Raw genomic sequence first — 13,963 nt, 5'->3', positions numbered from 1 at the left:
TTTTTGATCAATTTTGGGTATTTTGGCAAAATTTGGGAATTTTGGTCAAATTTGGGTCCCAAGGGCAGTTAGGTAATTTGGAGGTGCCTCGGGGCAAAAGGCTAAGTTGGGCATTTCAAATAGAATTGGATAGATATTCATTCTAAATGAACCATGGATCAATGAAATCCCCATTTTGGGCTCTCATGTATTGATCTTAATTAGTGTATTGTGAAGATATAGTAAAAGTATAATGTACCTTAGCTTCAAATCAACACCCAGGGTCAATCCTAAGGCCAAGTAACCCTATAAGAACTCTTCTTGAGCTTTCCCATAATGATCTTATCTTCTAAACATTAGAGGTTAGGAACAATATGTGGAATCTCAAGTTGAGCAAAGAGAAGAATTTTGAATTTCTAATGGTGAGGATACCTTTTCTAATTTTCTAAGACTAGTCAATAGGAAAGTCCTATGGCTAGACCTAGGCTACTAAAGAAGTTTCTAGACCTCAACCAAAAGTGAGGTCAACAGTGAGGACTAAAATATTTGTCGGTGTGTCTATCATCACTCAAACTAAAATTTTGGGGCATTACATGTTATACATTAGAAATGTGGTTGCACGATTCTAGAGGGGATCCAATGAGTCGCACGAAGAGAGCAGCAAAAGATCGAGCAATTCAGTAACACTCGAGTAAGTCAAATTATGGGCCGACCGAGCATTAGTCTTTCTGAACAAAGGAGTGCTACACAAAGGGTACCTGCCAGAATAACAATCACCTAATAGATACTCCTTCTATATAGATTTGTCGACCGAAGATAGACTGCCCGTCAGATTACTTGAATGTGTCATATGCGTCATGGAATAATCATCCAAAAAGATAGTGAGTCTTCACAATGGATTATCTCAGAAAAAAGAGCCCGAAGATAATTTAGTTGGGCAAATGATTTTTTTGCCTACTGAATGAATACCATATAATCAAGCCAAACAATTACAAATACGAAAGGGTGCCTAAGATAATTACAAACAAGGAACAATACCAACATCTGCTGCAAGGTCAACATATTCTCAATTCGATTACAAATATGTAAAGGTGCAATGTTTCATCAATCATTATAACGTTCTCATTAAATGAGTGACTCTCAAGTAATTTATTAGACCCATTTTGCGACTTATAAGAAATAGGGTCATTTTTTACTAAACGAACTACTAAATCTATTTCCATAGAATTAGTGTTGTTTGTACTTATTCCTTATTTCTCCTCCTTTCCCTTGCTTCTCTCATCCAATCAACACTCTATTCTCTAGGTGTGACCCGAAGGACTTTTAGGGTTCAACATCCTAAAAAGTGTGTTTAGCTTTGAGTCACACCATTAATAAGAAGAGGAGCGTGTCAGAGAAAAGAAACTTATCAAGGAGAACCCTTCAATATGGAGTTCATCAGAGAATTCGTGCAACAATGAATTGAAGAGCTCCAAGTTTAAATGGCAGGACAAATCATGAACTAACTCGCATGGGGCTTGAGTGCATGGCACAACCTCTCGCACAACCGAATCCTTAAGCACCCGAACCCTAATGTAATTGAGCGACTCAAGAAACCGAGAAAGTGTTGGATCCATGCTGAGGCACATCCCACATGAGAGGCAAATAAAAGTGTATCACATTCGGAGAATGTGTTCTCCCAACAAATTATTGATGCAGAACCATTAGAGAAGTTCAAGGTTCCTACCTTGGAACCATTCATGGGTCGGAGCGACCCGACCAATCATTTTGTGTCCTTTAGGTCGGCTATAGACCTTCTCAGAGTTTTTGACACATTAAAATGCCAGCTATTCTACATCACGATCAGGGTTCCATCTCTCATGTGGTTCAATGCAAGCCTGATTGAAATTATAACTTCCATCATGAATTTTAAAAAGTTATTTATGGCGTAGTTTGCAAATGCCCAAAAGCCACGGAAGGAAACAGAGTTGTTGTGGCACATGAAGCAGGGACCTAGCGAGAGCTTGTGGGGGTAAATAACAAAGTTCCAGAAGGATAAGCTTGACATACAAAATATGGAGCTAGCGATTACAAGGTCCATGTTAGCACAAGGGCTGAAGAGTCATCAATTAACATATTTCTTGGACTTATGAAAATCTAAAAATTTAGCTAAGCTTCTGGAGATGGCCATTGAACACACTGCAGTGGAGGAGTACCTGAATCTAACAGTCTCAAAAGGCAAAAAGTCCGACCAATGATCAGGTAAGGAAGGTTAATGAGATGATGGTTAAAAGGGAGAAGGAAGCTCCCATCCAAAGCAAGAAAGAGATCGATCAATTCGTAAGGATAGATAGACCAACCAAACACAAAAAGATGTTGCCGATTGAATGATTTCTCTACATAAGATCGAGGAACACGTAAGGGTCTCAATGATAGAACTGGTGGAAGATATTCAGAATAAGGAATACTTCCAAAAGACCTCAATGATGAAAACTGGAGCCTTCCTTCCGAACAACAACAAATATTGCAAGTACCAAATAGAATAAGGCCACAATACGGAGGAGTACAGAAACCTTTGAAGTTTGGTCAAAGATCAGATATAAGTCGAAAAGCTCAAGGAGTTCATGGCTTTTGAAACACACACTCGGCAGCAGGGGAAGACACCTATGGGAGTTGACTTGAATGGGCCTATCCAATCAATGTTATTCGTATTATGGGGATAGTAACAACAATATTGGGAGAAGATTAGGTCAAAAGAACCAATCGAAATTAGAGTAGATTGGGAGAATATTGTGTTGTTGCTTCCCTCTCAAAGAAGAAGCCCCATCCCCCAATCATTTTAATTGACTCATCCTCTGTAGTAAATCCGTACAATGATGTCATTGTAGTCATACGATGAATAAAAACTACCATGTGGGTAGTATTCCAGTTGACACGGGTAGCTCAGGGAACATTCTTTTCATGGTTGCTTTCAACAATATGAATCTGTCAACCAATTGTGTGGTTGCATTGACTGGCCCTCTATATGGGTTTTCCTCCAGACAATGGAAGCATAAAGCGAGGAGTGTTGGACATACAATATAGGCGAGGAGTGTTGGACACTTCTATATTAGAGTCCTTCAGGTCGACCTCAGTTTCGGTCTCCCCATTGTTGCCAGTTATGCCAGCTCATGGTATCCTCTAGCCTTCACCTCAGACTTGGCAACCCTCTCCCTCATAGTCATATAGAGTAAAGTTAAGTGATGAGTCAAAGCGTATCCAAGGAGCTCAAAATGGTCGATCGGTTTGCACAAATAAATTGGGCTTAATCAATATATGTAATTCTCCAAGCTAGCCAACCATAAGATATCTGTGATGGTCGAATCATATTCGGTTGACTTCAAATTCAAAGGGAACCAATCCCTCTCAATATTTATTAGATTGAGATTGGAATCTAAATTTATGATGACCTTCAATCACTTATCTTGCAGAAGGATTTACCAATCTTCAACCCCCTTTATATTCCTTAAGGGTTTGGGAAGAAAGGAATTAGACTCAGAAGCCACTTCTTTTCCTTCTATGTCTTCTCGGCTTCCTCAACTAACTCAGAAATGTTGTCTGGACTTCTCTCCAAATCATGGCCAGCAGGCTCCTCCTTAACTTGCTCAGTTGATGTCAAGGGCGATTAAAGAAACTATCAGCTTGCCTAGCTTCTCTCTAATAAAGGAATAAAGCCTAAAGTCCACAATCAAGAATACTTCTGTGTAGAGGAATACTTTGAAGATTCCCCGGTTTATGGCTAAAAGAAAACATAAGCAAACACATCCCTCGAACCACCTAATTTTACTAGAGTAGGTTTACATTCGATTGAATCAATTCACCAATAATTTAATTTTTAATAAGTACTGAAGTTTTTGAGACTGAGTGAATAAGGTCCCCCGATGCACCACCTTTCTCCATTTCCTTAGCTATTCCTCTTGTGGGAGAGGCAACCACTCTCTATCTTTTTCTTTGCTCTTTCTTTGAGTGTCAGATGACCTTCTCCAGCTATCTCCGCTCCTCCACCTCATCAAAGGTGGTCCACAACTATGGTGTCATCGGGTCGTACTCATTAAGGTTCAACACTCTATTCATGGTTATTGGGTAAGTATACTAAACTACTGACAACTAATTACCAAAGTTGACTGACTCTAAAGAATTAATTCATGGAGAAACCTCCTTTTTCTTCTTGTAAGGGCCACCAGTCACCCTAGTCGAGATGCCCTAGGCATCGCAACTACCTCTCAAGAATAATAGTTTCCAACCATTTATCTAATTTTTCAGATTGATCAGATGAAACTTCTGAGTGGCGTCAAACCCAATGTACCCGTCCAGTTCACCTTTAAAGAAAAGCATATAGGTTAATAACTCCTAGGACCATGAGACCTCCATTTGGTGCAAGTTAGAATGTAAGTCATTACTGTTGCATTAGAGTTCACTTTAACCTGGGCTGGTATGACTTCTTAGTATTTAAAGATCAACCGGAGTTTTGTACTCAAGGGAAGCGGAATTGATCCCGATAAAAGATCAGGTTGTTGCCCAAGTATTTAGTGGCACAAAAATCAACATCCAGTTGATTGAGAGAGCGACACTTGTGTTGTGCACACAATTGTTGGCCAAAAGCTCAATGTCAAATTTTGTTAGGATATATCTCTCGTTCAACCTCACCAAACCAAGCATCTAGAGAAAATACTTGGAAGCCATTGAGCTCTGGGAAAGACCAAACTGAGGGTAATAAAAAACAAAAGGTTTTATTGCATCTTCTCTTTTCCTATATGTAGGGTACTCAAAGAAGCTAAAACACCTCGACACCATACATGTACTTTGAAAATATATCATGCAAGAATTGAGGATGGATGATCATTAAGAATTTTTAAAATTAGGAAAAATTAGAAATTTCATTCATAATAAAAGGAATTTTATAGAGAAGTCATCCACCGCCATGGACAAGACTAGACCATGACTCATCAAAATCATATACAACTCACGCCCACCAACTTTAAAATTTTCTATCTTCTCCTCTTTCGTCCAGACACTGAAATTCGAGCTAGATGTCTGAACCTCTGTCAATTCTCCCTGAGTATCCATTTTGGCATAAAGGTTTGATAACTCCACCCATATATTTGAAACAGTAGTCTCTCACTAAAAGCATGCTTCTCAAGCAAAGAACAATATAGTCTTGTCCATAAGCCGGGCTAACAACACTATTTTGCACGTTTTGACTCCATTTTATGTGTTTGACATCTATAACCTGCAAAATAATATAAAGAACCTTCCACAAAGCATAAAATCATGATAAATGAGAAAAAAATAATGTATAAAATGTTTGATAAAAAGTAGGTGAAATCACATAAAAATGATGCATGTAAATTTGTAAAGACGTGGGAACAAAAACATATAGCAGGGCTATAAATGTAAGAAAATAAATGAGTAGAAAAAATGTAACATAATAAAGCGGAGAGGTCTATGTATTTTGATGCATAGAGAATGAACCCCATCCTAAGCTATTTAGAAAATGGAGATTGTAGTAACAACTACAACATAGATTTAAAAGGAGTGGAATAATACTCATAAATTTAAAAGGAGTGGAATAATACTCCACATAACAAGAAAAGTTAATCTCGACCTGAGAAAAATGTTTCTCAATAGTAGAGGACGACAACCACCATAAAACAATAAAAAAGAGGAGTGTATAATGTCCAATAATAAAATCAGTAAGAATAGAACGAATAATCTAAATGTTCTAAATAGTTGTTTGAGCTACTAGATGACTGGATATCATCATTGCTCTAGAAAAATGAAAATATATGCACAATAATCAAACATAACTTTCATAATAAAAATACAAAAAATGATAAAAATATTAGTTTTCTCCTCGGTAGCAAAAATATTCCACACAATATAAATATGTAGAACAACATATGTTTAGAATATGTTAACAGTTTCTTGAAACAAAACTAAAATTGCATAAAAGCGTTGATCTAGTGGCACATTGCACCATAAATCATAATAAAAATTTAACAAGTTTGCATATCAAAATGTAGAATCAAAACCTAGTATTCGGTAAGGCAGTCTAGAGCAAGTATAGTATATGTACATATACCAAGAGTACAAAAAAATAGGAAGGAAAGTACAATATATGTTTAAGTTAAATGAGAGCATATAAAAGGCACAATAAAGGGGAAAGAAAGGAAGGAGATATTTGTTCTTAAATCCCAAAATAAAGGAGAATTTATATAGTATAAAAATAATACAGAGATGAAACAATAAAAAATGAAAGCAAAGAGCTGTAATATGCAGATACACAACTCAACATATAGACTGTCGGTTTCAATGATATCATTTAAAGCCTTCTTGAGCCTGAAATCCTCGAACAGTGAAAATCATCAAATAATAATATGTTTTTGAAGATGTCACAACTAAAACCAATTATAACAGTAAAAACTAGACAACAAATATCACAAACAATGATTATTTAAAGTATAACTTACAAATAATAAAAGAAGTATCACCTTTAAGTTTCCCCTTTTTACACTTTTGTCTGATAGTAAAAAAAATTTTTTTTAATAAGAATATGATTAAGAGTAAAATTATTATTAAATACCCTAACATTCCTTTCAAGCCAGAGAAAATGAACATAGACTTGAATTATAAGAATGAAAAAACTTCATAATCACTTCGCAATTTAAAATTTTAGCATGCTAAGGTGCTTGAACCAAATTACATCCTAGATGAAAGAAATTACAATTAGGAATGCACTATTTGATAAGGAAAAAATATATTGAGCATTAAAAAACTAAGTGTGTATGTGTCTCATGTAAGATACATTCCTCTAAAATTAAGGACATCAACATTTTTCAATCCGTGAATCAAAATATTTCGATTAGTAACATCATATTTAAAGGAGTAACCTTTGAATCAAACCAAATTGCACCAACTTGCCTTTTGATAATTCAAATAATATTTAGAGTTTAGCAAGTCACTTGGAAAAAAATAAATTATCTTCCATAAACCAATATTGTTATTATCTTTGATAAGGATACCTTGTATGAGATAAATGCAATATTCAGTAACCAAATCACAAGTGGGCAAATTTTTGTTGACATTGAGCTCAAGAATTTTAGTTACACAAGGGCAAGAAAACCAGGAAAAAACTTCAATGCCAAAATTTTCAAAGTGTGAGGTGTCATTGAACCATGAGTTATAAAAGAATATTAGATTTTTAGGGCTATTAATATAAAAGGAATGATTATTCCTTATGCTATTGCCCACAAAAATTAGTGTTCTCCAAAATCTATAACAATTATGTTTAACTTTATGCCATAAAGTGCAATAAATAATAAGATGACAAAACGAGAGTAGGGAGAAAGAAATACAGTGCCTCCAAATGTTTTTTTTCTTTATACATAAGGATGATGAAATCAAGGTTAGGATGACCTAGACCACCACAATAATTGGGTCTAGTAATGGTACACTAGAAAATATGAATCTTCTTTTCAGCTCCATTATGATGTAGAAAATTTTTAATGATGGAAGAATTTTTTTTTCCTTCAAGCACTTTGAAATAATAATTACTCTGAACCAACAAGAAATATAGCACCAAATGATTGTTCTAACCATATGAAATCCACCTTAAAAGGTATGAGTTTTTTGCCTCCCATCGCTCAACAATCTTGCAACTTGTCAATCATCTCGAGGGTATTCAACAACATTATGTTTAGAATGACTAATATTAATGGCAATATATTCTCAAGGCAAAGGTTTCAAAATAAAACAAAATATATTACAAATGATGGATAAGGGTATGGAAAATTAGCTTAATCTTATTTAAAATTTAATGAACGACTTCATATGTGGTGTGACAAAAAAAGACAAGTCTTCAGCTGTGAATCATTAAGAGTAAGGGTATTCGCCAAATACTTAACTCTATTAAGAAAAATATGATAAAGCTTTTTTTAATCTTATAATAAAGATATTAATAAACTAAATTTTTTAGCGATATTATTTCGTGAAGACAATGAATATTTAGCTCTTATATAATTTTATAATATAAATTGATGCTTGTGATTTATGTGACTAGTTATTGGAAATTTTGAATTTCAACCTAAATATTAATGCTGATTATACCTTCTATGTATTCTAGATTCTAAAAGTTTTATGTTTATTTAAATCAACAATAAATTAATGATTGAATATAATTAGGCTTTTGAGGTTCTCAATAATTTACTAACTTATTATAGATAGAGTTTGAGTTATTTTATGTTATATTTATGAAATGCCAAAATAAAATAAATTAAATTCCAGCATAAATAGGATTATATTTCATTGTAAGTGTAGTGATTCTCTTACTTTCTTCGACTTCTAAATAAAAGAAAACTCTCTATTTGACACCACTATACATGTGGAAGTTTGAAAACCTCTAGTTTGTGTTTTATCAAATTGAATTACACTTCCAACTAAAGCCTCTAAATTATTTGTCATCTAATATGAGTATTGAGTTATAAATCAAATAAGATTCAAGTTTAACTTTTTGAATATCAAGATCTTCTATGTTGTGGAATAAAAAAAGCTCTTTTACATGAATCAAATTTTAAAAGTGGGTAGTTCCTTTATGTCCATTTGAAGCACTACTATCCAACATAGAAAAAATATTAATAGAAAAAACTTTCTGAAAATAATAAAAAAAATTATTTTTTTTTTGATGTGGATGAATCAAAACTTTGGATCATTGAATATGATATTAAGGACAAATCTTATGTATGTTTAAAATATCAATGTTATAAACAACAACCTTTAATGATGAAAGACAACAGAAAAGTTGACTTCATCTATGGAAGCAAAATAATATATAAAAGATTATTACAAAAATATATTGACCATTCTTATAATAAAAAACTATAGATAATTGAAAATAGAAGATAAACATATGGTGCAAAAAACAAAAATAAAACAAATGAATATTAAATCATTAGTTTAACTTATCCACCCATCCTAGGAGCCAATTGTCTTCAAGCAATGAGAATATGCAGTATTATAATGAACAAATTCGAAATTTATCCGATGTGGGACCAAACTAGAATGAAAATGGAATAAGATAATGGTAGATACAACCAGAAAGACTTTACATAGAAGAATACAAATACTCACGTAGCTCCTGAGTTCTTCCATGTCCCACCATTTTGAATTCGTCTGTCACAAATCATGTGAATGGTGTGAGCACTGTACACGGAGCCCTTTCTACTCCATTTCTCTCGTCTCATTCCATTAAATTTCTTTTCAGTAATGATTATGCATTGATTTGATTGAAGAGAGTCATCAGCTGTGTGCTGTCACCACTGAGCTCCCTTGCTTTAAGAACAGGTGCGAATATCACACATAAATTTACGTGCGGTATCCAATCAGAATAACTGAAATACATATTTATATTTATTTTTATTGTTAGAGTGAAGTTCGCTCTAATTTTTTCACGTTCCTTATCAAATACCGCACGCAAAATTTAGGCACGAATACACAATAATTCTTCATGCTTTAAACCTTACCCATAACTTAAATCCATGGCTCCCTCTTTTTAGGGTTGCTTCATCATCTCCAATAGGACGTGGGGCCCATTTTGTGTTTTGCTTGCGTCATCACTGAGCACCGCGCTTGCTCTTCTCGCTGTTTCATTGTGGCGATCACTGTAATGCCCTGCGAGGGTACAGCTCCTGTCCTTGGAATCTGCTCACTATTCAAAAATATATATATTAGGGAAGTCTCGAATAACATAATATATATTCTTAAAAAAAGGAAAGTCTTATTGTATTTTGATTTGAAGGAAATTATTTTAGATTTATGGTGAAGTATGATTAGTTTAATGTTATTTTCATTTCTGTTTGCAGATTTATGATATTTCTGCTATTAATTGTTTGCTCTTTTCTTTTTTTCTCTACTATGAGCCCAAGCCATTTTGGTATTCTACTCATCTCTTAAGCAAAATATTTGACCTTTGCCCATGGATGGATCCCTCTTCCTTTCCTCCTGTTTCATTCTTTATTTCCTTTTCCATCCTAAGTGGGCCACCTTCACTAATGGTTACTTATCCCCATGGCACACAACCTCCTCTTAACTTTAAAGAAGACAAGATTATCATTTATGATGAAAAAGTTGATTCCATCATAATCACCATATTGAACACTGATTACTTAATCAATAAAATTTTCATTAAAATATGAAGCTTTTCAATATTTTGAAGTGTATTTTATAAGTTCAACATTAAGGGGACTTGCCTATACCAAAATATAGGCCCCTTAAATGTTTATTTTTTAGATAGAAAAGGGAGACCAAATGCGTCATCATATTTATAATCACCTGGGTTGAGAAACATCACCAACATGCCACAATGCGAACTTCATTATAGTAGACACTTTTAATGAATTACAATGTGATATTCAACCACCCTCATTTCAACAAATTTTACTACATATTTTTTTGGTTTAATGAAATTGGACTTCTGGTAAAATAAATGTATTGTAATTGAAATGTAATGTATTTGAAATACTTCAAAATAGTTTGGTGTAGTGTAAAGTAAATGTAAGATTTTATTTATATTTAATTAATCTAAAATATGCTTGATAATGCTATGGGAAACAAGCAACTGTAGAGGTTGGTGAGTGGTGATAAGTGGTGGTGGGTGGCGATTGGTTATTTTTAATATTAAGTGTTCAAATAAGTGTAATAAATTAAAACTTTATGAAAATTTTATTCTATTTTGATAATTTTCATTGATTTATATTTTTGTAATGTTTACACATGAAGTAGTATTGAGAGAAAAAATAAAAATTTAAAAAAAGCATCACAACACTACACCCCAAATGCCACAATGCCCCGTAGAGAAAGTTGTCATGCCCAAACATATAGATTTCAATCCCAAAAATATGAGAGATTGAAATCACAGTGCCATATTTAAAGAGTCAATCCAAAATTTGGGAGATTGACACCACAACCGTAGGATGCAACTACCTAGCACTGATTTAAGCTTCATAGTGCTACATCATGACAACTCGAAACCAAGGTATGACATTATTTATATTGTTTCAATATAAAATTAGAGAGAATTCTATTTTAGGGAGTACTTTAGGAGTACTAGAGGACTTTTTTAGTGTTAAATGTTTAGTTAAGTGAGAGAGGTGTATTCCGAGGAGTATTTGAAGAGAAGCTTTGCAAGGGGCTGTAACACAACTAAACAAGGTAAAAATCTGAGTGTTTTCTTTTATATTTTCTCTTGTTTTACTTTATTCTTTCACTCATATTTGTATGGAAGTTTTGATCTAAGTGATACTTCAAATGTTGTTAAAGTTATTGATGTGTTGACTTTGTGTGCTTCATTTACATCCAAATTGGCCATTTAATTTATTAAAAAGTGTCGTGAACTTGTGATTTTAGAAAAAAAAAAACTTGGCAAAATAACTAATTCAACACACACTTTTCTGATATAACAACAATATTATAATTAGAATATTACAATCAATAGGAAAATATTGAATCATAAGGGGTTTTACATGGTTTTGGGAACTAAACTATTGTATGAAACACCATTACTTTTTAAAATCTCAAAAGAGTATAATGAGTGGATTTTTTTGTGATTATCAACTACAATAGGAATGTTTGTACAAGATCTAAACTCATGCACATCATTGCTCCAGGGTGGTTTTCATTTAAAAACTTAAACGAACCAACAAATGTTTCTATTATTGAAACACAAACTTTAAAACTCAATTTTGAAATTATTAAAATTGGATAAAATAATTAGACTCTTGGAATATTACTTGGCTTAATTTGGAAAGTAAGGATTTAATTTTAGGATTGATATCTTGGAATTAAAAATTCTCAATACTACTTGATAAATATGTATACTTGCATGATAACTTGCACCATGGAATAAACTTTTGGTGTCATTATTATTGAAAGATGCTAATTTCTTATTTTAAGATAATTTTACTACAGATTTTAATTTTTAATTCAATTTTTTTAAGACTATTATTATTATTTCATTTCCTTATTACTTTTTTTGTATAGTTTTAATTTTAATTTCTAAAAATTATCAGTTTATATAGCAGAGCCTTACATTGTGACCTTGCTAGTTTCTTAGTGTCATTTTGACAACACGACATCATCGTGAGCCTAGTACCATAATGTTATTGGTAAAAAAAGGGTGGGTGAGAGCCCACCATAGATTGTGGAAGACATCTATGTAAATGATCGGATGCATTATTTGAAAAATAATATTACTCTCTTAGGAGGCAGAAATATTACCTTAAAATGAATCTAATCATTCAAATGAGGAAAATCTTCAAGATTTATGGGCCTACATAATCAAATATTTTTCTCCCACATCACATGTATAAGATAGGGTTTATTTTATTTTTGGTCTTATTTCACTACAAGGGCTCGTAGTTAATTTTATCCTAAGAATTATGGTGTTCTGATAATATTTTCAATTAAAGTAATGACTTATATTATTCATGATTAAAAGGATGATTTCTTTGAAGTTGATGCTTCAAAGTTTCAGATGGATGGATTTAGGGTTTTAAAATAAAAGGTTGGAATTTTAAGGTTGAGACTTACAATCTAATAATGACGTTTCCTAAAAAGGCCTAAGAAAAGGTTTAGCTAACTCTTGGAAGAAGGTGTATCCTAGGGATTGAATCTATAAGTATAAAATGGTTGAGTTTTTCATTGAGAGAATGCACTTATTTTGAAAAGCTTGATTTAAATAAATTAATTATGATAACTTCTAACTTGATGATTCATTTAACCTAAAATTGAGTTGATTGAGTTTCATTTAATTGATTGCCTTGTGTTAAGAAGAGTTGTTTGAAGGTTATTAAAGTTTATTTGAGGTTTGTTACAAAATGGTTTACTGGTGAACTTTATTTTTAAATTGAAAAGATTTGTTTATTGTTTATGAAGTTAGTTTTTAAGGTTAAAAAAGATTTTTTTTTGAAGTTTGTTTTTATTATGAAAAATGTTTGTTTTTTATGTTTTTTCTTAAAAAAAACTTTTGAAGTTGTTTGAAAGTTTATTTGAAGGTTTTGTAAGTTTATTTAAGTATTCCTACAAATCTTATTTGACGGTTGCTTAAGATTGTTTAAGGGTTGTTTGAAGTTTTGAAATCTTTAGTTTGTTTAAAATGTTTTGAAGTTTTAAAGTTGTTTGATGGTTTAAAATTGTTTGAAATTTTGAAATTTCTTTGAGAGTTTAAAATGGTTTGAAGTTTTGAAGCTATTTAAGGGTTTAAAATTGTTTGAAGTTTTGAAGATGATTAAGGATTTAAAGTAGTTTGAAGTTTTGAGATTTGAGATCTTGATGTCATGAAAATTCTAAGGTTTAAAATATATGTAGTTTGAAATGGTTTTGATTTTGAAGCTCTGAAAAGGTTAGTTTTAGAGTCTTGGAATTTAAAAAAGTTTAGATTTTTTTTTTTAAAAGGTTGGTATTGAGCTAAAAGAGTTTGGTTTGGATTGAAAGATTGGCTATGAGTTAGAAAGGCTGTTTTTTAGTTTTCAAAATAGGTTTTGTGTAGGTTAACAAAATTTTGAATTGATTTGAAAATGTTTAATTTTGTTTGATAAAAGGATGAGTTAGGCTTATTAATTAGGAAATGTTAATTTAAAGAGCTTAAATCTTAAAGCAAAGGGATGAGATCAACGAGATAGATTTCTAGAAAAAAGAGGAAACCCTAGTTGAAAAAATGCCTACACTATAAGTAGGTTAAATAAATGGATTAACCTAATTTTTTGGGTATAAAACCTTTGATCAAGAAGCCCATTGCATTTTAGCATCCCAAATTTAATGGTGTGCTTAGAATATTAACCAACCAAATAGTCAAGTTGTCTCCACTTTGTGTTATAGCAGCGAGAAGTGTAGATCTTATTAATATTTGGTGGTTAGAGATGCTTTTGTTAGTAATCATAGGTTAATTCATCCTAGATCACTTATAGAATTTAAG

Source organism: Phalaenopsis equestris, unplaced genomic scaffold, assembly GCF_001263595.1.
Source record: "Phalaenopsis equestris unplaced genomic scaffold, ASM126359v1 Scaffold001334, whole genome shotgun sequence".
In the NCBI taxonomy this organism is placed as follows: Eukaryota; Viridiplantae; Streptophyta; class Magnoliopsida; order Asparagales; family Orchidaceae; genus Phalaenopsis; species Phalaenopsis equestris.
The sequence above is the reverse complement of the archived record's forward strand: the minus strand, read 5'-3'. Positions refer to the sequence as shown.